At 46.3% G+C, this 22,892-nt stretch overlaps 1 protein-coding gene across 9 annotated transcripts in view; it reads right to left on the bottom strand.

The window, feature by feature from the left end:
• The window catches only part of cntn1b (contactin 1b), a 903,199-nt gene that overhangs the window by 754,572 nt on the left and 125,735 nt on the right, over positions 1-22,892 (bottom strand). For 6 of the 9 annotated variants that reach the window (XM_038780265.1, XM_038780278.1, XM_038780271.1 and 3 more), the window contains 2 exons: positions 17,504-17,575; positions 12,104-12,167 (listed from right to left, as the gene is read on the bottom strand). The gene's annotated coding sequence lies outside the window, so the exon portion shown is untranslated. The remainder of the gene's footprint in view (positions 1-12,103; positions 12,168-17,503; positions 17,576-22,892) is intronic. The other 3 variants (XM_038780269.1, XM_038780272.1, XM_038780273.1) reach the window with 2 other exon arrangements.

A 22,892-nucleotide genomic window follows, 5' to 3' on the forward strand; every position in this document is an offset into this window, starting at 1 on the left:
GAGCAGGGATTTGAATTTGTAACACACAGAACTAAATCCATTTGTATCTGTTGTTGCTTCAAGAGTCTTTAGATTTAGTGTAACTGCCCTGAAGTTTAGGGGTAAATATGTCAATGTGGTACCGTGTGCTCCTGTCCAAAATATTGCCATATTCCAATCCTGCTTTCTTCTGGCATTATCAGTCTCAGCCAGGACATTCACCACAAGTGTTACAATTGACATTTAGTCCTTGGACTGAGAAAGTGCAAAATAAGCAACATTAAAAAGTACATTGGGAAAAGAACACAATTATTGTCTTGTTGAGCAGAAAATCCCCTGAACTTTGTTCATCTCCTTGCCATTTGTAGGGGCTAGCTGTGTGCTAAAGTAGAGGCCAATGCATTTCCCGATTCATTGTGACCACTGCTCTTTCGAGATAAATAGTGCGTTGCCTGAATGCATGTCATTTTGGGCATTGTGAGTGATGGCACAACCAACATTTGTTTTGTACCTTGCAATACCTATTGTCCGCCTCACAGGGGCACTGTCGAGCAGCTGGTGGGTTCCCTGATACCGCCACCAGGTGGCTGAAATCAGGTACAACAAGAGGTGGCACGGGAACAGCACCATCCAATGGCAGGAAGAAGTTACCACAGTATTTCTTGTTCAGTCAGGCTTCAAGGTTGTTATGTCTCTGCTTTGAAGAGATGCTGTCCTTTGCAAAGGGGAACAACCGAAGTAGAAATGATAAAGTAACTCAATTAAAAATGAAAATTAAGTCAATACCTCTGCAAAAAAGTAATATTATCTTGCTTGCCTTAACTTCCACATGCGCCTGTAACTCACAAAAATAAATTGACTGATTAAGACAGAAATGGAGGAAAAAAAGACTTCATAATCCAGTCAATTAAATGCTTTGTGAAGTGTAGTCACTGTTGCAATGTAGTGAACTCAGTAACCATTTGCACACAGCAAAGAGATAAGAACCAAATTATTTGGTGTTGACTGAGGGATAGATATTGGCCAGGACACTGGGGCTAACTTCCCTACTCATCCTTAAAACAGTTCCACAGAGTCTTTCATATTCACCTGAGGGGGAAAGCAGGGCCTCAGTTCAACAGCTCATCTGAGAGACGGCACCTCTGACAATGCATCACCTCTCTTAGAGCGCAGAAGGAGGCCATTTGGCCCATCGAGTCTGCACCGACCCACTTAAGCCCTCACTTCCACCCTATCCCCATAACCCAATAATCCCTCCTAACCTTTTTGGTCACTAAGGGCAATTTATCATGGCCAATTTAACTAACCTGCACGTCTTTGGACTGTGGGAGGAAACCGGAGGAAACCCACGCAGGCACGGGGAGAACCCGCAGACTCCGCACAGACAGTGACCCAACGGGGAATCGAACCTGGGACCCTGGCGCTGTGAAGCCACAGTGCTATCCGCTTGTGCTACCATGCTGCCCAGATGCTTAGTCACTGTCAGCAAGCATATTGACAACATCAATAAACAACACTTAATTATCAGGTAGCAAGGTCCAAGATAAAAACTGAGATGAGAGGCCGTAATCAGGATAAAGACTGCTCCACCGGCGCACAATGAAAGTGTAATTATGGGTAAAGCAGGATCAAAAATGGTGAGCAATCGTCAGGATCTCCCACGGATTCCAACGATCGAAGCATGAAGCCACATCACTTCCAACATGATGTCCCACTGCTGGAGGGGGTGGGAGGAAATGACCCAGCCGGCTCAGCCCCTCTTGACCGACATCAGAAACAAGACAACACAGGACCAGGGCTCAGGAGGCCAATCCCATCCCCGGCCTCGAAGACAGGATCCTGCACCCACAGTGCTCACACTGCAACATGAAGAACCTCCGCTTGCTCCTCCAACACCTCCATTAAAACGCTTCGCAACTCTTGGAATTGGGATTTGATGACAGAGCCGAGACATTTAGACAGATGAAAATCATCGTAAGCAGCCATCATCTGTCGGTATACACCACACCGTCAGGGCGGGAGACATCTGAAAGGTAACTGCACCATTGACAAGGCCCCACTCCAACTCCTTCCAGCCACCACGGATCAACAAGGATTTAAGCATTTCGGTTCGACTCAATAATGCCAAAACACTGACCAGTAAATCTCAGAACATAGTAAAAAGCTGTGTGAACCAAGAAAATACTTTTTAAAAATGGGCACATGATTAATAAGGTAGGTTAAAAGATGAACAGAGCCTAAGCTCATGAAAATGCAGCCGCTCTCGCACTCACATCACATGAAACCCCCCCCCCCCCCCCCCCACCAACCACTCCCCCAGACAAAGTCTTTGTGCTGCAGAAAGGTGGCAGTCATGGTCACGGAGCTCTTAACACACTGAAGCTGCATATGAGCAAAGATCAAAACATTTCAATCTCCCTGTGTATGTCTCCCGATAGCAGAATCCCATTATTTCCTTCAGCAATTCAGGTGACAAATGGCAAGTAACATTCGCGCCACACTACTGCCAGGCAATGACCATCTGCAACACGAGAGGATCTAACCATTGCCCCTTTACATTCAATGGCATTACCATCAGTGACTCCCCCATTATCAACATCCTGAGGGTTACCATTGACCAGAAACTGAAGTGGGCAAGCCTTAGAATTACTGTGGCTATCAGAGCAAGTTAGAATCTTTCAGCGAATAACTCACCTCCCGACACCCCCAAAGTCTGTCCATAAGTCACAAGTCAGACGTATGATGGAATACTCCCCACTTCCCTGGATGAATGCAGCCCCGACAATGCTTCAGAAGCTCTGCACCATCAGGACGAAACAGCCCACTTGATTGCTCCCCCTTCCACAAACATTAAATCTTTCCAGCGCCAATGCACAGTAGCAGCTGCGTGTACCATCCACAAGATGTACTGCAGTAACTCACCAAGGCTCCTTCAACAGAACCTGCCAAACCCATGGCCACTACCATCTAGATGGGCCGCAGATACCTGGGAACGCCACCACCTCGAGGTTTCCCTCCAAGTCACTCACCATCCTGTCTTGGAAATACATCGCCGTTCCTTCACTTCCGCTGGGTCGAAATCCTGGCGTCCCCTCCTTAACAGCACGGTGGGTCCACCTACACCTCAGAGACTCCAGCAATTCAAGAAGGCAGCTCACCACCACCTTCTCAAGGACAACCAGGGATGGGCAATAAATGCTGGCCTTAGCCAGCTAATCCTACATCACGTAAATGAATGAACAAAAACATCAATGTGCTGCTTTCACACACACACACACACACATACACACACAAAGCTTTGACAAAGGGTCTACTGGACTCGAAACGTTAGCTCTTTTCTCTCCCTACAGATGCTGCCAGACCTGCTGAGATTTTCCAGCATTTTCTCTTTTGGTTTCAGATTCCAGCATCCGCAGTAAATTGCTTTTATTTTAGTACAGCAATATGGCTTTCTTTTCTAACTTTATTTACATGGGGCTTTTGACCTCCAATGGGCTTTGCTTAATTGGAGGTAGGGATGGTATAAGTTAGTAGTAAAAGTGTTTGCTTTTATTTTAAGAATCTTTGAACTGTTAATTGGAAAGCTATTTTCTGTGATGTTAATGTGGTTAATATTGTGTTAATAATAAAGTTTGTTTTAATATAAAAGATCTCTTTTTCTCAGTGGAATCACTTCTGGGGCGAAGTATCCTTTCCTCACAGTTTTAGGGTTGGTGTTTCCTGTCCCCATATAAATTGGGATCTGATCCATGACAAATTCAAAATGTTACGGTGGAGTTCACACTTCAGCTGAGTAGGTTTCCAGTTACTGGCTCGAGAAATTCAGAAATTAGAGTGGGGAAAGAATGAGGTGCCAAGGGTTTCTGCACTGATGTTAATGACATGAGAACACCAGCAAATCAATGAACTCCAAACAAGCTGGACTCTTTTAGCTAGCACACACAGGGCCGAGTTTTGACATAATAGAGGTCTTTAAATATTGTTTTATTCATGGCATGTGAGTGTCACTGCCAGGGTCAGCATTTATTCCCCTCGAGAAGGTGGTGATGAGCCAGCTGCTTTAACCGGGAAGTCCAAGCAGTGCAGGTACACCCACTGTGCTGTTAGAGTGCGGGTTCCAGGATTTTAGCCTAACGGTGAAAGAATAGCAATATAGTTTCAGGTGCGTGGCTTGAAGGGGAACTTTCAGGTGGTGGTATTTCCCTTGTATATGCTGCCCTGCTTGGTGGTAGAGGTCACAGGTTTGGAAAGTGTTATCGAACGGGGCTTGAAGAGTTGCTGCAGTGCATCTTGTCCATGGTACACACCACTGCCACTATGCATCGGTGGTGGAGGGAGTGAATGTTTACACTGGTGGATGGGGTGTGATGCACTATCAATTACTCAAAGACGAGAGTAGGATGTAATCGAGGTTTTATTACACTGAGATGTGTGGCCTCCTACTGCAGCTGACGAAATGGCTGCTGTATGGGGAGCACACATATTTATACTCCGCCTACGGGGCGGAGCCAGCAGGCAGGGATCTACCCCTGTACCTGTAGTACAGGGGCCTTACCGTAAAGCATCTATAACAACATCCTCTATATATAATATATACATCAGTGGTGACCACCAAATTCACCCCTTGTTAAAAAATGAGTCCGGGCGGGAGTGGTGGAGAACTATATACAGGAAATTGTGTTTTAAAAGTACAGATAATATAAAAAATTCAGGCGGTCCGGTGCCTTAATCTGTTGGAGAGAGCGCGGTAGTGCTGGTGGCAATTCCAGCGGCGGCTTGGTCTTCGGTGACTCCAAGTGCGTGTCGAAATCATCTTCATCAGAACGTTTTTCATACAATGCTTACAATGTAGAAGGAGGCCTTTCGGCCCATTGAGTCTGCACCAGCCCTCTGAAGGAGCACCGTACCTCGGCCCAACCCACATCCTATCCCCACAACCCACTAGGGGAAATTTAGTATCGCCAATCCACCTAATCTTCACATCTTTGCACTGTGGAAGGAAACAGGAATCCCCAAAAGAAACCCACGCAGACACGGGGAGAACGTACAAACTCCACACAGACAGTCACCCGAGGTCGGAATCGAACCCGGGTCCCTGGCACTGTGAAGCACCAGCCTCTGTCCAGCTCTTGTACCCACAGTATTTATATGACTAGTTCAGTTCAGTTTCTGGTCTATGGTAACCTCCAGGATCTTGACAGTGGGGGGATTGAATGACGGCAATGCCATTGCTTGTGATAGATGCAGTCGAGAGAAGCGCGATTTGTACATGAGGGAGTAAAGAATGGACTACGGGGAAAGATCAAGCAAGGTGGAAAGTGGTTTGTGTGGAATCGCAACCAGTTGGACCAAACAGTTTGTTTCTACGCTGTAACTTAATGTCATTAGCATACGTTACAGTAACTGTGTAAATTGCTGTCTGCAGATCACTGGGAATTGGTGATGCAGGGGCGTTGAGACATCCTACACTCAGCACCTGCCACCTCCCAAAAACAGAATGATATTAATATAAAGATGTGTGGCGAGGGGGAACAAAGACACAGCTTTGAAGTGTGAAAACAAAATCACACCTAATCTGTTTAGAGCCCGAAACACGATATCTCTTCAACAGCAACAAATAGTTTGAAGGCAAGGCAAATGTTTTGGTCACCTTTGAGCTGCAAGTGGGATTTGAAACAAATTAAGTCTTTGTAAAAAGGGAGAGAAGAAAGAGTTGACTCAATAGAGTGGCAGTGAATTACTTGGCAACCAGCAAACCAGCTGGTACTCAATCCCGACAGGATAGGAACATTTAATCAGATTCCCAGAGATTCTATTGCCACAATTCAATCATAATTTGATGTTTGATAAAATCATTACACGCTGCACAGCAGCAATGAAAATCTCTTGTTCAGACACTTGTTAAGTGACTGCACTCAGCACAAGATAAAGAAGAGCTTGGCTGCAACATCAGGACCCAACAGGCTAGCTGGAGTCAGGAATCGGGAGCTCGCCTAATTTGAGCCTCAAGTTGTCCTTTGGAGGTTGCCATGTCAACCAAAGAAAAGGACGACCCAGCGCCCAGTCACCACGCTGAGGGGAAAGCAGCTAAAACAATGGGAAATACTGTTTGATCGACCTCTACCTAGATTGGAGGGTGTCAGAGACAGTAATAAATCTGAAAATTATTTACATTTTGTCAAGTTTCAAGTCATTCATCTTCAGACTACATACAGGTGACTATGGGTGAATCTGGGAAACTCGCCTGCAAAGAATTCCCCAGGAATTGAGTAATTTCCTGCCCAAGTTAATAATGCTAAAATTCAATTTGAGCCTTGCGCTGTAAGCCTTATTTTTACTGCTTTGGCCAAACAGATATCCTCATCATTAATTAGCCCACCATCTAATTCTGGCTGATGTTTTAATGCCATCTTCCTGCTCCAGCAACAACCCCCCCGTTCTTATCTTCCTGGGCTACGACTTTACTCGTCATTAGAATCAAAGAAAGGTTCCGCATTAAGTACATCAAATTTCTTCATGTTCTGTAACCACGACGCCAACAACCAGCATTTATATAACGCCTTTAACCTGATGTGACGCAAGGGGCATTGTCAAGCAAAATTTGATACCAATCCTGAGGTGGACAAAGCTGGGTCCCAAGGCTTTCAGGAGCATCTTAAAGGAGGAAAGGGAGATGGAGAGGTTCAGGATGAGGGACAGAATTCCAGAGCTTGGCGGAGCAGCTAAAGATTATTGGATGTGCATGAGGGCAGAATTGGAGCGAGATATTGGGGGAGGGGGGCGGGGTTGGCGATGGAGATTTCAGATGTAGGCAGGAGTGACGCCATGAAGGGATTTGAAAACAAGGATGAGAAGTTCAAAATCGAGGCCTGGTTTAACGGGGACCGATAAGGTTCAGCGAGCGCAAGGGTGATGGGTGAATGGGATTTGGTGCAAATTAGGAAATGGGCAGTAGAGCGTTTAATGGTCTAACGTTTACGGAGGGTAGAATATGGGAGGCCAGCCAAGAGTGCACTGGGATAGTCAGGTCCAGAGGTAACAATAGGCATGGATGAGGGTTTCAGGAGCCCATGAGCTGAGACCAAGACAGTTGGCCGACACTGTACTTTCCGATGATGACACAAGGGCAGAATGGGAGAGGGGCCCAGGATAGATCCAGAGATACATACAGAGCAGGAGGAGGAGCCATTGCAGGTGTATGGTGATTGTCACTTTAAGGACAATAAGGCAGTGTAAGGGTCATTTGGCCTGGGTGACCAATTGGAATTCAGAGTGGGGAATCACCCCAGGGGGAGGAGTTCTTCAGGCAGGAGGCATTACAGAACTAGCTGTAGACATGCTGTTACTCTTGTAAATCCTTGTAAATAAATCCTTTGTTGATTACTAACAAAGCCTCTGAAAGTGCATCATTCGTACTCCAAGTATGATAAGAATGTAACCAGAGAAATAGTGTCTCATCGAGCTGGACAACAGTAGATGTGTTCTGTAATGTTCTTACATGAGGTACTCTGTCTTCACCCGGTATCAAAAACGACATAAATGCTTAGCTACATTCTTCTAAATACGCCAAGTTATGACCCGAGACACTATTTTCCTTCTCTTCACTTCCTCACCTAAGGTTGTTGCCTGACCTTGATCTTTAGAAAGTTCATATCCAATAAAGAACGAAAAGTACCTGTAGATTCATCCTCCAGCCCAATGCACCAGTTCACAGGAACATCTACAACTGATCTTCTGCTTTGCAGCCCTTCAGAAATGCAGCCATAAAGTTGGAGCATCTGCTGGGCTCTTACGGAGGGAAACACGATCAAGCGTAATCTCCAGATTCGAAAAAATTAGCGTGGTGCTTGACCACCAAAGTTGAGCTCCCTGTACAATTCAACAGCAGAGGTTACATTGACTAAAAGCTCATTTGCACTGTGCCTACTGCTCAGGCCGAGAAGCACCATCTCAGCCTTCGAACTGACTCCATTCCACATCACTGACCCAGATAACAGCACGGCCATCAGAAGACTAACAAACATCCCTTGAGTACCAAATGTCCATGTCAGCAATCCATACAGAACAAGTCATCAAAGTCTAAAACTGCCACTAGAGGAACAGCTTGAAGAGAATCATGACCTGAGCCAAGGTAGTTGCAATGTGGAATTGCCTTCCCCATTCCTAGCCTGCACTACCTGCTTGAAGAGAAGTGGTTTCTTGAAAAGAAGAAATCTTTGGGGAGTAACCAGGAGAATGGGGATTAGAGGACATCATTCACTCGGATAAAAGCATTGCGCAAAGGTGGTGGGCCAAGTGGTCAGCTGTGTGGTAATGGTCCACAATTATTTCGTTAGACAGCCCAATGCTGGGGAGTTACAGCCCGAAATCGAATCAGCTCACACAGACCCGGACAACATGGAAATCAAAGCCGACCAAACAACCCTTGACAGAACCGATCCTTCACTTTACGTTAGTGATGGAAAGGGATAAGTATACCCCGCAGAGCAAGAGTTATAGCTGGGGGAAGGGCAATTATGATGCCATTAGACATGACTTAGGATGTGTTGGTTGGAGAAGTAGGCTGCAAGGGTTGGGCACACTGGATATGTGGAGCTTGTTCAAGGAACAGCTATTGCATGTTCTTGATAAGTACGTACCAGTCAGGCAGGGAGGAAGGGGTCGAGCGAGGGAACCGTGGTATACCAAAGAAGTGGAATCTCTTGTTAAGAGGAAGAAGGAGGCCTATGTGAAGATGAGGCGTGAAGTTTCAGTTGGGGCGCTTGATAGTTACAAGGAAGCGAGGAAGGATCTAAAGAGAGAGCTGAGACGAGCAAGGAGGGGACATGAGAAGTCTTTGGCAGGTAGGATCAAGGAAAACCCAAAAGCTTTCTATAGGTATGTCAGGAATAAAAGAATGACTAGGGTAAGAGTAGGGCCAGTCAAGGACAGTGGTGGGAAGTTGTGTGTGGAGGCTGAGGAGATAAGCGAGATACTAAATGAATACTTTTCATCAGTATTCACTCAAGAAAAAGATAATATTGTGGAGGAGAATGCTGAGACCCAGGCTATTAGAATAGATGGCATTGAGGTGCGTAGGGAAGAAGTGTTGGCAATTCTGGACAAGGTGAAAATAGATAAGTCCCCGGGGCCGGATGGGATTTATCCTAGGATTCTCTGGGAAGCCAGGGAAGAGATTGCTGAGCCTTTGGCTTTGATTTTTAGGTCATCATTGGCTACAGGAATAGTGCCAGAGGACTGGAGGATAGCAAATGTGGTCCCTTTGTTCAAGAAGGGGAGTAGAGATAACCCCGGTAACTATAGGCCGGTGAGCCTAACGTCTGTGGTGGGTAAAGTCTTGGAGAGGATTATAAAAGATACGATTTATAATCATCTAGATAGGAATAATATGATTAGGGATAGTCAGCATGGTTTTGTGAAGGGTAGGTCATGCCTCACAAACCTTATCGAGTTCTTTGAGAAGGTGACTGAACAGGTAGACGAGGGTAGAGCAGTTGATGTGGTGTATATGGATTTCAGTAAAGCGTTTGATAAGGTTCCCCACGGTCGGCTATTGCAGAAAATACGGAGGCTGGGGATTGAGGGTGATTTAGAGATGTGGATCAGAAATTGGCTAGTTGAAAGAAGACAGAGAGTGGTAGTTGATGGGAAATGTTCAGAATGGAGTTCAGTTACGAGTGGCGTACCACAAGGATCTGTTCTGGGGCCGTTGCTGTTTGTCATTTTTATAAATGACCTAGAGGAGGGCGCAGAAGGATGGGTGAGTAAATTTGCAGACGACACTAAAGTCGGTGGAGTTGTAGACAGTGCGGAAGGATGTTGCAGGTTACAGAGGGACATAGATAAGCTGCAGAGCTGGGCTGAGAGGTGGCAAATGGAGTTTAATGTGGAGAAGTGTGAGGTGATTCACTTTGGAAAGAATAACAGGAATGCGGAATATTTGGTTAATGGTAAAATTCTTGGTAGTGTGGATGAGCAGAGGGATCTCGGTGTCCATGTACATAGATCCCTGAAAGTTGCCACCCAGGTTGATAGGGTTGTGAAGAAGGCCTATGGTGTGTTGGCCTTTATTGGTAGAGGGATTGAGTTCCGGAGCCATGAGGTCATGATGCAGCTGTACCAAACTCTGGTACGGCCGCATTTGGAGTATTGCGTACAGTTCTGGTCGCCTCATTATAGGAAGGACGTGGAAGCTTTGGAACGGGTGCAGAGGAGATTTACCAGGATGTTGCCTGGTATGGAGGGAAAATCTTATGAGGAAAGGCTGATGGACTTGAGGTTGTTTTCGTTAGAGAGAAGAAGGTTAAGAGGTGACTTAATAGAGGCATACAAAATGATCAGAGGGTTAGATAGGGTGGACAGCGAGAGCCTTCTCCCGCGGATGGAGGTGGCTAGCACGAGGGGACATAGCCTTAAATTGAGGGGTAATAGATATAGGACAGAGGTCAGAGGTGGGTTTTTTACGCAAAGAGTGGTGAGGCCGTGGAATGCCCTACCTGCAACAGTAGTGAACTCGCCAACATTGAGGGCATTTAAAAATTTATTGGATAAGCATATGGATGATAAGGGCATAGTGTAGGTTAGATGGCCTTTAGTTTTTTTTTCCATGTCGGTGCAACATCGAGGGCCGAAGGGCCTGTACTGCGCTGTATCGTTCTATGTTCTATGTTCTATGTTCTAAGGAGTCCAGAAGAAGCTTGGACAAAAACCTAGAACAGCTCATACTCATAACATTATCAGCCCCTCTGAAAATTTCACTAGCATTCCCTCAAAGGAGAAGTCCCTAGCACCTTCACATAAGAACATAAAAAACAGGAACTGGGTAGACTAGATGGCCTGTCGAGCCTGTTCCACCATTCAATACAATCAGGGCGGACCTTGGGCTTGAACTCCACTACCTCGCCTGCTACCCGTGTCCCTTAATCCCTGGAGAGACCAAAACTCCGTCTAACGCAGCCTGAAATATATTCAATGATGGAACACCCATGGGGTGGAGAATGCCAAAGATTCACAACCGTTTGAGTGAGGAAGCTTCTCCTGATCTCAGTCCCCTTGTGTTCTACATTTCCCAGCCCAAGAGCATTATCGTGAATCCTGTCAAGTCTCTTCAGAATGATATGTGTTTGAATAAGACCACCACTTATTCTTTGGAAATCCAGAAAATATAGATCCCATTTACTCAACCTCTCATCACAGGAAGAGCCTCTCATTCCAGGGACCAATAAAGTGATCCTTTGCAGTGCCGCCTCCAATGCAAACATATATTTTCTTAAATCTGGAGACCAAAACTGCACACAGTACTCCAGATGTGGTCTCACCAAAGTCCAGTACCATTGCAGCATGAATTATTTAATCCTGAATTCTAATCTCTTTGTAATAAAGGGCAATATGCCTTCTGAATTCCTTGCTGTACTCACATACTGACTGTGTGTTCCTCCAAAGGGCACACCTCTGAACATCAACATTGATAAGTTTTGCGCCTTTTAAAAAACATTCTGCTTTTCAATTCTGACAATTAAAGTGCATAACCTCACATGACGCTCCATCTGTCACCATGTCACCCACTCACTTAACCTGCTTCTATCTGTTTTGCAGCTACTCTGTGTCCTCCTCACATTTACATTCTCCTGCCCGCCTTACACTGTGGATGGAGACTGAACCTGACACAAGGAAAGCTTCCCCAGTCGTGGCCAATTTAACGCGATCCATATTATCCCTGATCAACAACTGTCAGAAATGTTCCCCTCCCCCAAACATAAACAAAACCTCCAAACATTTCCTCCGGTCCCCAGAATGTGCTAGAACCCCTGACATAAGACGACGCTAATGTCCGCAACCCCGTCAAGGTGGAATGTTGAATGGAAGAGTCCGGTATGAGGGGAATACAAGCGAGGCAGCGAGTGTATATTCTTCAGTCGCTGCATCTCACATGCAGGATTGCACTCAAGCGCGAGTAAACCTGTTTGGTGGTCGGACCATTTCCTTTTAAGTGAACTTGCCCCTGCTGCCCAGGTTTAGACTGGGTATGTGCCACAGAGAGGCTAGCCCTGGCGCAGTTCGCAAGAAGTTCATGTACCCGGCACCACCTACAAATGCAAATTTCAACACTGGAGAATCATCTGACCTGTAAAAGATCAAGGATTGAAGGTCAGTAAGTTGCTGACATCTCAGTCCGTTCTCCCCATACCCTGGAAGACAAAGAGAGAGTTGCAGTTAATATAGCTCCCTTCACCACATCATAGTATCGCAATTAAGTACTTTTGAAGTGTATTCACGATGGTAATGTTGGTAATGCATCAGACAATTTAGATCATAGAAAGTCCTGGCGTACACCAACAAGGTAATGACCAGGATATTCTGCTTTAGTGACATTAGTCGAGGGAAAAATGTTGACCAAGACATCAATGATAACTCCCTTATTCTTTTAATCCTTCAAAGAGCAGGCGTCACCTCCATTTAACATCTCACCCCATCAATGACTCTGCAACTCCAGCTCAGTACTGCACTGGAGTGTCAGCCTAGATGTAGAATTGGACTTGAACCCAGGACCTTACTAGTAGGGGTTCACTCGACTGATTCCAGAGATGAGGGGTTTGTCGTATGAGGAGAGGTTGAACAGTTTAGGCCTATACACTCTGGAGTGTAGAAGAATGAGGGGAGATCTAATTGCGATATACAAGATGCTGAAAGGTATGGATAAAGTAGACGTGGAGCTGATGTTTCCTCTTGTGGGACATTCCAAAACAAGGTCATAATTTTAGAATAACAGTGGGTTAGCACTGCTGCCTCACGGCGCTGAGGTCCCAGGTTCGATCCCGGCCCTGGGTCACTGTCCGTGTGGAGTTTGCACATTCTCCCCGTGTCTGCATGGGTTTCGCCCCCACAACCCAAAGATGTGCAGGGTAGGTGGATTGGCCACGCTAAATTGCCCCTTAATTGGAAAAAAAATTGGGTACTCTAAATTTAAAAAAAATAATAATAATCTTAGAATAAGAGGTAAAAAATTTTATAACCAATTTGAGGGGAAACTACTTCTCCCAAAGAGTTGTGAATCTGGGAATCCGCTACCCCAGAGTGCGGTGGATGCTGGGAAAGTGAGTAAATTTAAGTAGGAGTTAGACAGATTTTTAATCGGTAATGGGTTGAACGGTTATGGAAAATGGGCAGGATGGTGGAGTTGAGGCCAGGATGGGATCAGCCATGATCACATTGAGGGTGTTAGGCTCAGGAGGCTAAATTGCCTACTCCCGTTCCTAGGCCATGTGTTCTAGGGATGACATGCTCTGGCTGATTTCACAACACAGGTCTTTGTCTGTAACATTGTAAGTAGCTGATGAGGAACATATCAGCCATGATAGAACGCAGGGGGGGGGTTGTTGGGTTACGGGTATAGGGTGGATACGTGGGTTTGAGTAGGGTGATCATTGCTCGGCACAACATCGAGGGCCGAAGGGCCTGTTCTGTGCTGTATTGTTCTATGTTCTAATAATTCCACCCCGTACTATCCCAGGCAAAAACTTTACAAAGCGAGTAAGGGCCAGTTATTTAATAATAATAATCTTTATTTGTGTCACAATAGGCTCACATTAACACTGCAATGAAGATACTGTGAAAATCCCCTGACAGGTCTGCACCGACATTGAGAGCATTGAGAAATTGAAAACGAATCAAAATGGAGACACAAATTCAGAGAGAGTTTCAAATGGTTATGTAACCAAAGGCTTGACGCACATTCTATCTGCACTTTCACGAAATGTCTTTTCAGGCTGTATAAATAATTTAAAAGAAATGTGTCAGCCCTTCCACGGAGCTTTGAAAGCTTTGCACACGCCTTGACAGCAACTTCTGATAATTCAGTGCTTCAGCACTCCCTTCAAGTGGTGTTATTCAGCAAATCCCAAGGAGAAATGAGCCAAGTTAGAACATTGAAAAGGAAGCAATCCATTCCAGATCATGGGATATGGAAAAGTAAATGCAATAACATTTATATTCTAAGGTCCGGAAAGGAGTCCACAACTAGCCGAACTTGTTGAATCCAAAGGAAAAAGGTTTGATGCAACAGAACAAGAGTACAGAGCAATTACTCTACTACCGGAGACAGCTCCCAGTTCATGGTCCTCCGGTTTTATACAGAATGTCGAAGGTGTGCCCTGCCTCTCAGTGCATAGTCCCCATAGGACTATCAATCCCCCAGTCTGATAAGTGTCCCATGATCTGCTTAGGGCTTCACTAGTGTCCTATGACCTGTTTAAGCCCAGATTATGACAATTTATGTTCACGGAGACATTTCATATTAAATTTGGTTTGGTTTGGTTTGGTTTTACACCAACACTGTTTCATTAGCTCAACTGTTCTATTGACCAATTTGTTTGGTTGGCGACTGCCATAGCGCGTGGGACACTCAGGTTAAAGTTTCTGTAGCTAAACTCCCCATGATTCATCCAGTTTATCCAGTGAGTAGCTGAATATCAAGATTTAAATCTTGCTCTCTGGCACTGATGGAGGGCAACATACCAGACATGAACATTAGAGGGAAAATGTTGTCCAGGACATCAAGGACAACTCCTTTATTCTTTTAGCCACACCAGTTGGCGATCCAGGCCCTTTTGCTGGAAGTGTCCATGCGTGACACTGCACCAGAACAATATTGGGCTTGATCCTCAAATCGTTCAATGTCAAAACTCCTGGGCTAGATTCTCTGATTCCGGGGCTATGTACCCACGCCGTCATGGGAACGGTGGTGTTTCACGCCAGAAAAAATGGCATAACATGGCCACCGATTCCCTGTTTTGCTGGGGGCTAGCAGGACGGCAGCGTAGAGCACCCGGCTCCAGCTGCAGATATGGCCTGGAGAATTGCCAGGTCCATGGCCGCGCTGTGCAACATGGCAGCGGCCACTTGCGGACCCGGCACACAAAATAGTCGCCCCCCTTTGGCCGGCTCGCGTGCCCCGGACCACCCCCACTGCAGTGCTCCCAGCCCCTGATGAAGTCCCCCCCACACCTCCCCCCCCGCCCGCGGATTGGCCATCTCCTGACTGAGTCTGCAGCCGCCATACCGAGTTCCCGACGGACGAGGCCATGAGAGACCCACGCTGTCGGGAACTCGGCCGGTCGCAGCCGGGCCTCAGGCAATGTCCTGAGGACGTCGATATGTGGCACGGCATGGCGTGCTTTGCGAGTACGCCACTTTGGAGGGGGTGGAGCATCGCAAAAGCAGCATCGCCCCCGATTTGGTCGGGAACTTTGATTCTCCGGCTGATCGCCGTACACGATTTTGGTGTTGCCGACTGGATAATCCGGCCTCTGACCACGCTGTCTGGGGTCACAAGTGCACGAATGACCACTTGCGGCAACTCTCCAGCTCCACACTTTGGGAATCCTGAACTCTTGCAAAATCACTTGTACACAAGGCCATTATTTTACTCAATAACTATCGCAGTAACCCCATCCTCTGAACTGCCCTCCATCCTTCCTCCTAAAGTACAAACCTACCTGTTCCACTCTATCTGCCCCCTGCAAACTCATCAACACTGGCAGGTTCTTTCCCACAATCTCAAACCTGTGGCATTTGCATCTTCAGGAGTTTAAATCCCAAAACATGCATTTACCAAACCAAGACTTCTTAATTCATTTCATCACCTTACCAATCTTTAAGCTGCTTTGTATGTCAACTTTGTGCTTTCCATGAGATTTCCCAATAATTAAAAGGAAAGACTCCTTACTCCTGCGCCAATGTGTTTTCCAAATCGCCTTTGTTCTCCCCTCCCCAACTTCTATTCCTTGACTCGGGTCAGGAGCACGTGTGTGCGTGGGTTTCCTCCGGGTGCTCCGGTTTCCTCCCACAGTCCAAAGATGTGCGGGTTAGGTGGATTGGCAATGCTAAATTGCCCGTAGTGTCCTAAAATGTAAGGTTAAGGGGGGTGGGGTTTGTTGTGTTACGGGTATAGGGTGGATACGTGGGTTTGAGTAGAGTGATCATTGCTCGGCACAACATTGAGGGCCGAAGGGCCTGTTCTGTGCTGTTCTGTTCTATGTTCTATAAGGAATCCTGGGGCAAATACAGCAGAACAATAGTTGATTTGGAACAGTGCCAGATCAACCCCCGGAAACGCTGGCAAGTCACGCACTCAGTGGTTGTAACAATTCTGATAAAATTCAAGTTTGAAAAGAGCACAGTCGGACCCAGAGGGACAATTTGAAGTTTCTATTTTTAGGACAGAGCTGACAGCCTGTCAGCAGTGAAATAACACATGGACCATTTTCTCTTGCACTTCTAATAGAACTATACAGTTGCTGATTGTCGTATTAATTCTGAGTTAGGGGTCCACCCTTGTTCTTGAATGAAGCAGAGTGAGGTTCCCAACTCCTGGGGTGAGCACTCCAATTTGATCTCGAGTCCATAAAACCCTAATTCCTTATTAGCACAATTGAAGCCTTGGTGTGGGCCTAAAGACTATCACATCGACGCTACATCTGAATGTAGCCTTCGGACCAGCACTGCACCAAGGTTAAAACTGGGTTCCATCCCGACTACAAAATGGAGTTTGCAAGTTGGTCATAGCTTCTACAGCAACCTATAATCTTCCTTTATCACTGTCTGGCAAATTTCAAAGCAGTCCTGAGAGAATGGAATATGAGGATAGAATTACCCAAGCCTGTGTGCATACCTGTAAGTCCATCCATACACAGCCCTTAGGTACCATGACTAGAAATAGGTGTTAGTAGTTGGTGTGTGAGTAATTCAAGACACATGTGGTAAGTGTAACATGTTTGGGCAGAACGTGATTTTTGACCCATGTTTTGAAATTTTACACAAAGTTGTTGCTGAGATATGATGACATGTACCTTTAAGGGAGCATGTCTTAGAATACTGTCAATCACTATTACCTTGACAGGATGTGTTTTATTGGATGTATTAGTCCCATGACTTATGGCCAGCCTGTAAGCAGAGACCAAGGTCAGACATGTGTCGTGCAGTCTCCCCAGTGAACATTGTAGGTATATAGTCCTACCTTCAAATAAACTGGTGCATTTACATCGAATAGAAGTGGATCATCAAGCAGTGGCCCCACGCCCAATGTAAAAGCTTAGTAAGGTCACCACACTGTAATTCAAGGCTCCAAAGTCCCAACTGTGCCAACAGGAATGGTGGCCATTTCTGAGACGACAGGCAGGTCCGCAACAAAGATATGCCACATAGTTATATTTACAGAGCCTATCTAGCAGGCCCCAACAAGTGGGTTAGGGGCTCTGATTCAGCAGGGCTGTGGGGATAGTGGGGGAGATGCAAACACAAGGTGGAAGCATGCACTATTGGGCAAAGGGTGCTCAAACAAGTGGCAGCGGCACTACCCCCCCCCCCCCACCAATACTCCTCCCGCCTCCTCCTCCCCATCCTCCACCGCACTGCCCTTTCTCGACCAGCTGAGGATTGAGGTCCTCAACTAGCCATTAATTTGCCACTTGTTGCGGGCTTCATTCGGATCATGTGCAAGTTTGGCAGTGAAATTTAAATTACTTACTCTTACCGCAAGCAGAGGAATCAGTGGGAGAAAACTATTCAGAGACGGAAGATTAGCACCTCCCTCCAAAACCTATGGGTAAAGGAAGAGAATCAACAGTTAGCAATAGCTGGCAGCTGACCACAGGAAGCAACAGAGCTGACACGGATGAACATAGAAAGTACTGTTGCCAAACAAGATCTTAAGTAGTAACAATTTTAACAATGATTAAGAGTCACACACATTTACGCAAGGTGTAAGAGCAAACCGTTCACACGGTAACTTGGGAATTTTGTCCAATTAAACCGAGCTTTCCTGCCAGGGTGGTTGATCCTGGGTAAGGGGACTGGGGAATTAAAAATTATTTTTGATTTTAGTTGTGCACATCCGTGTCCTTTCAGCTAGAAAAGGGCTGGAATTCACCGTGTGGGAGACGTTGGGCGAGATTCTCCGTTCACCAATGCCGATTTCGTAATCGCCGATCGGGTGGAGAATCCCTTTTGACGCTGCTTGTTTGACGCAGGTTTCGTATGCTCTGCCCCTTACGAAACGGCATCATCGCAGTGTGCGCCGCACGCCATTGGGATGGCCTCAGGGCAACACCTGAAGCCCCTTCCCCGATGCTCCATCCCCGACGGGCCGAGTTCATGATTGTGCAGGGAACAAGTCGAGCGGGAACCCAGCATGATGGCTGCGGACTGTGTCCATCATCACCACAGTCGAGCGGCAGCCTTGCTGTTAGCCGGGGGGGGTGGCTTCCGCAAGGGCTGGGGGTCTGGTGGGGGGTGGCCAGGGGGTTGGCGAGGGGGTATCCAGGGGGAACTATCTGGCAGGTTGTGTCCGCGCATGGACGGCGCCATGGTGTACGGCGCACCCACTGTAGATCGTCACCCTGTGCATGCATGGCCATGGACCCGGCAATTCTCTCACCATTTATTTCGTGGTGATCATGAGTTTTACGAGGCACGGCTGCTGGCCCCTCATCGGTTGCCACTTCGGTGAGGGGGCGCAGCCGGTTTTTTTCCACATAAAACGTTATATATCCTCTGCACAGCCTCAGAAATGAAATGAAAATCGTTTAATGTAGGCTTCAAATTAAGTTACTGTGAAAAGCGCCTGGTTGCCAACATTCCGGCGCCTGTTCGAGGAGGTTGGTACGGGAATTGAACCGTGCTGCTGGCCTGCCTTGGTCTGCTATAAAAGCCAGCTCTTTAGCCCTGTGCTAAACCAGCCCATCGGAGAATCTGGTCCCATGTTCTCCCACCAAAGCTGAATTGCACCTGATTTGCACTCAGGCTGGAAGTGTAAGTCCGGAAGTGAGTCATAATCCTTAGCCATAGCGAATCCTGCCATCGAGCTGCCATTTTTGAGTGGGCAACCTGATAGCGTCTGGGCCCCTCCCCCACAACACAATTCAGCACCCCCTCCTGGGATTATCTGGATCTCTTCCCCCTCCCACAGTACTAGAGTGACCCTCCCAGTTAGCGACATTAGCACCTCATAGCAAATATTGATAATTGACTGAAATATGTCCCACTGATAGCCCTCTCCCAGGAAGGATGTACCTCAACTAGCGACACCTGACCTTATTAGGCAGACAGACACTGCAAATTCGGAGCGGTAGTACAGTGCATTGATAATGGTATGTTTATAGAACTGTCTCAAATACGAGGTCACCAGCTGCAAGATTTAATAACTTCTGAGCCAGCGCCTGATTGCTCTCTGTTCTATGCTGGCAGCTAACGTTAACCCTGACTACCACTGTTTAAAAAAATAAAAATCTAAAAACTGCAGGAAGTCTTAAACACCCGATAGAGTCCAGATGAGAGAATATAGTGACCCAAGCCTTGATAACGGCATTACTATATCACCTATCCCGCAGGCCCAGTTTCAAAACTTTCCCCTATTCACTACTCCACAGTGGTGGTCGATTGATTTTGATCCCTCACACTTTTCAACTCCCTTAGATATTCCCAATCCACATGTCACTCTTTGCTACGATCATACAGTAACCTCGCACGATTTGGAGAGCATTTACCAAGACAAAAGAAGGGTCTGCCTTTCTTGTCGATTTACCCCACAGCCTATGGCGTCAGTCGAGACTTGTGTCACCCCACGTGACCCTTTCTGTCAACGAAGGCTACAATGCCAAGTCCTTGTGATTTCTGGCAGCGGCACTAAGAGGACAAGCTGATCCTTTCCTTAATGATAGTCAAACCCTACCCGCAGACACTTTAGAATATTTTAAACACCCCTTTGTCCACATTGGCACACTGCACCATCATCATTCAACCCAATCTACAACTTTGAACTACCCGCAGATTTATGGGCAGCCTCCAAACACGAAGTTGGTCTCACTAATGTCCCTCCCGTTGTTATTAAAGTCAAACCTGATATGCCCTTACCCTCTATTTCACAGTACCCTTTGCGGCCCGAGGCTGAAGAAGGAGTCTCGGTTATGATTCAATCGTTCCTTCAACAGGGAATTCTGATACCATGCCAACCGCCCTGTAATACCCCGATTCTTCCAGTTCCTAAGATAGGTAGACCATCCGAATGGCGTTTGGTCACTCCCAGTTAGCGACATTAGCACCTCCTGGTGGCTCCACCATCATTCAATATGTTGATGACTTACTCCTTGCCAGCCCTGATTTCATCGCTAACCAGCGTGACACCGTTTACCTGCTCATCCGTCTCCATTCATGGGGATATGTGATCCCGCCCGCTAAAGTTCATAAAGGCCAACGACAAGTCAAATTTTTGGGTGTCCTAATAAGTGCTACTGATCGCTCCCTTACTCAGGAATGCATTACTCCTATACTGCAGACCCCATTTCCTACATCACCCAAGCAGGTGCGAGCCTTTTTAGGATTAGTGAACTTTTGCAGACAATGGATTCCGAATGTTACTGTACATACTAAAGAATTAACTCCGTACTCCTCTCAAAATGCTCCTCTTAAGTTTGAACTACCTGATTCAGCAAAACAATCTTTCATTGAAAAACGCCCTGGCTACTGCCCCAGCGCTAGGACGACCTATGTATGACAGACCTTTTCAGCTGTACGTTAATGTTCTTGATAAATGCGCCACTGGTGTTCTTACACAAGAACACGGTGACCGGGGTCGCCCGGTCGCCTACTATTCTACCAAATTAGATCCTGTAGCTTGCGGTCTACCTCCCTGCACCCAAATTCTTACTGCTGTCCATTTGTTAGCACAGGCAGCCTCTAATATGACCCTTCACCAGCAAGTACAAGTGCATACTTCACACTCTATCGTGGCTCTCCTAATGTCTCAGCAAACCCAGCATCTGACTCAAGCGCTCATGAGCCGCTATGAGGTTTCACTATTGCAAAACCCCTACCTCTCTTTTCATTATTGTTCAACCTTAAATCCTGATGTGTTCCTTGAACAGCCCCCCGATAACCTTGGGGACCCACCACACGATTGTTTGCTTAGGAATCACTTCCTGACCGCACCTCGCCCGGATTTAACAGACAGGCCTATTGATAATCCAGATCTAATTTTTTATGTTGACGGCAGTTCTTCCATTTCCCCATTTGGCGTCCCACAGTCGGGATATGCCGTGGTAACCGACACTGACGTGCAGGAAGCAGCAGCCTTCCAGACCCCTGTCTCTGCACAAAAAGCCGAGCTATTCGCCCTTACTCGAGCATGTATTTTGGCCACAGACAAAAGTACTAATGTTTACACTGATTCTAGGTATGCCTTTGGCGTGACCCATGATTTCGGCCGCCTCTGGCAACAGTGAGGTTTTCTCACCTCTGCCGGAACTCCCATTCAAAATGCTCTTTGGGTTAAAAATCTCCTCGATGCTATTCAGCTTCCCGTCAATTGGCAGTTATTAAAAGCGTTGCGCACACGAAGGGTGACGCTACTGTTCAATTAGGAAATGCCCGTGCTGATTCAGCTCCTAAAACTGCAGCTTCATCAACATCTTTAATCGTTCCCAGTGGGGCTAATCAGGCTCTAAACCAGGTACCTGCATTAAGGACGAAGGGCATGCCAGAGATAGCTGAAGTTCAAAATTTACAGAGGGACGCCTCTGATTCTGAGCGAACTCTATGGAAGTCAATGGGGTGTTCGCACTCCTTGACACGAGACCTCTGGCTGACTCCAGTTGGTCAAGTTTGTATTCCGAATTCTTTATTACCGGTACTTGTTGATTATTTGCATTCTTGTACCCATCTTGGCAAGGAGGGAGTGGTACAGCTACTCCTAAAAACTTGGTGGCAACCAGATTTGAATACAGCAGCGCAAACGCGGCTGGATCAATGCATCATTTGCATGAAACATAATAAGGGTAAAGGTATTAAATGCCCTCCGGGAACCATCCGATTGCCAGATGGTCCTTTTGTTTGTATACAGCTTGATTGTATTGAATTGCCAAAAGCACAGTGCTATAAATATTGTTTAGTAATAATTGATGTGTTTAGTAAATGGATTGAAGCCTTCCCCACCACTAATTGTACGGAAAGAGCCAACGGGACTTTAAAAGAAAAATTATCTAAATTAACTGAAGAAACTGGGTTAAATTGGCTAAAAGTATTACCTTTGGCACTGTTTCACATGCAAGTGACTCCCCATTCGCGGACCGGACTGTCAGCTGCAGAGATAGTTTATGGTTGGCCAATGAGGACTCCCTGGGATGCCCATGGAAAGCCCCTAGAGGCAGTAGACCTCCATGTGATGGGGGAACAAATGCAGAACTATTTGATGCAATTAACACTTTCTTTGAAGTTTCTTCACTCACAGGTAAAACAGGTACATCTACCAGTAACGACAGGGACAGCCGTCCCTCGATATCCAGTGGTTAAACCCGGAGACCACGTGTTGGTGAAAAACTGGGACAGAAAGAAACTAGGACAACGCTGGAGCGGACCCTTCCTCGTACTACTGACGATACCGACTTCGGTCAAACTTGAAGGATGTGCCAGTTGAATACATCTATCCGATTGCAAGAATATAGTCTCCAACCCAGACGAGAACACAGGATGAAGATCTTCAGTATAATTTTTGGACTTTCTGGACTATTTAACCTTAATGACCACTCGGTAGTAAAAAAAACGAACTAAACGAGACCTGCCTTCCAATACCTATTTACATCTGTCATATCTTTATGCTGAAAAATTGAATATTAGCAAGTGTTGGGTTTGTACCCACATCCCCATCCATTCAAGGGAAGGAATACCTCTCCAATCCCTCCCCTTTCATACCACAGAAACAGTTGAATGGATTTTACGACAAAATCAAACAGGGATCAGGGGAGATAGGAATATGAAAATATGGAGATTTGCTGGCTATGGCATGACTAAATTTTCAGCTTCGTATCAACCTAACTATAATCATGCCCTAACTCCACCCTCCCTCACTGTCAACTCGTATAATG

The sequence above is a fragment of the Scyliorhinus canicula genome, chromosome 20, assembly GCF_902713615.1.
Source record: "Scyliorhinus canicula chromosome 20, sScyCan1.1, whole genome shotgun sequence".
NCBI classification, from domain to species: domain Eukaryota; kingdom Metazoa; phylum Chordata; class Chondrichthyes; order Carcharhiniformes; family Scyliorhinidae; genus Scyliorhinus; species Scyliorhinus canicula.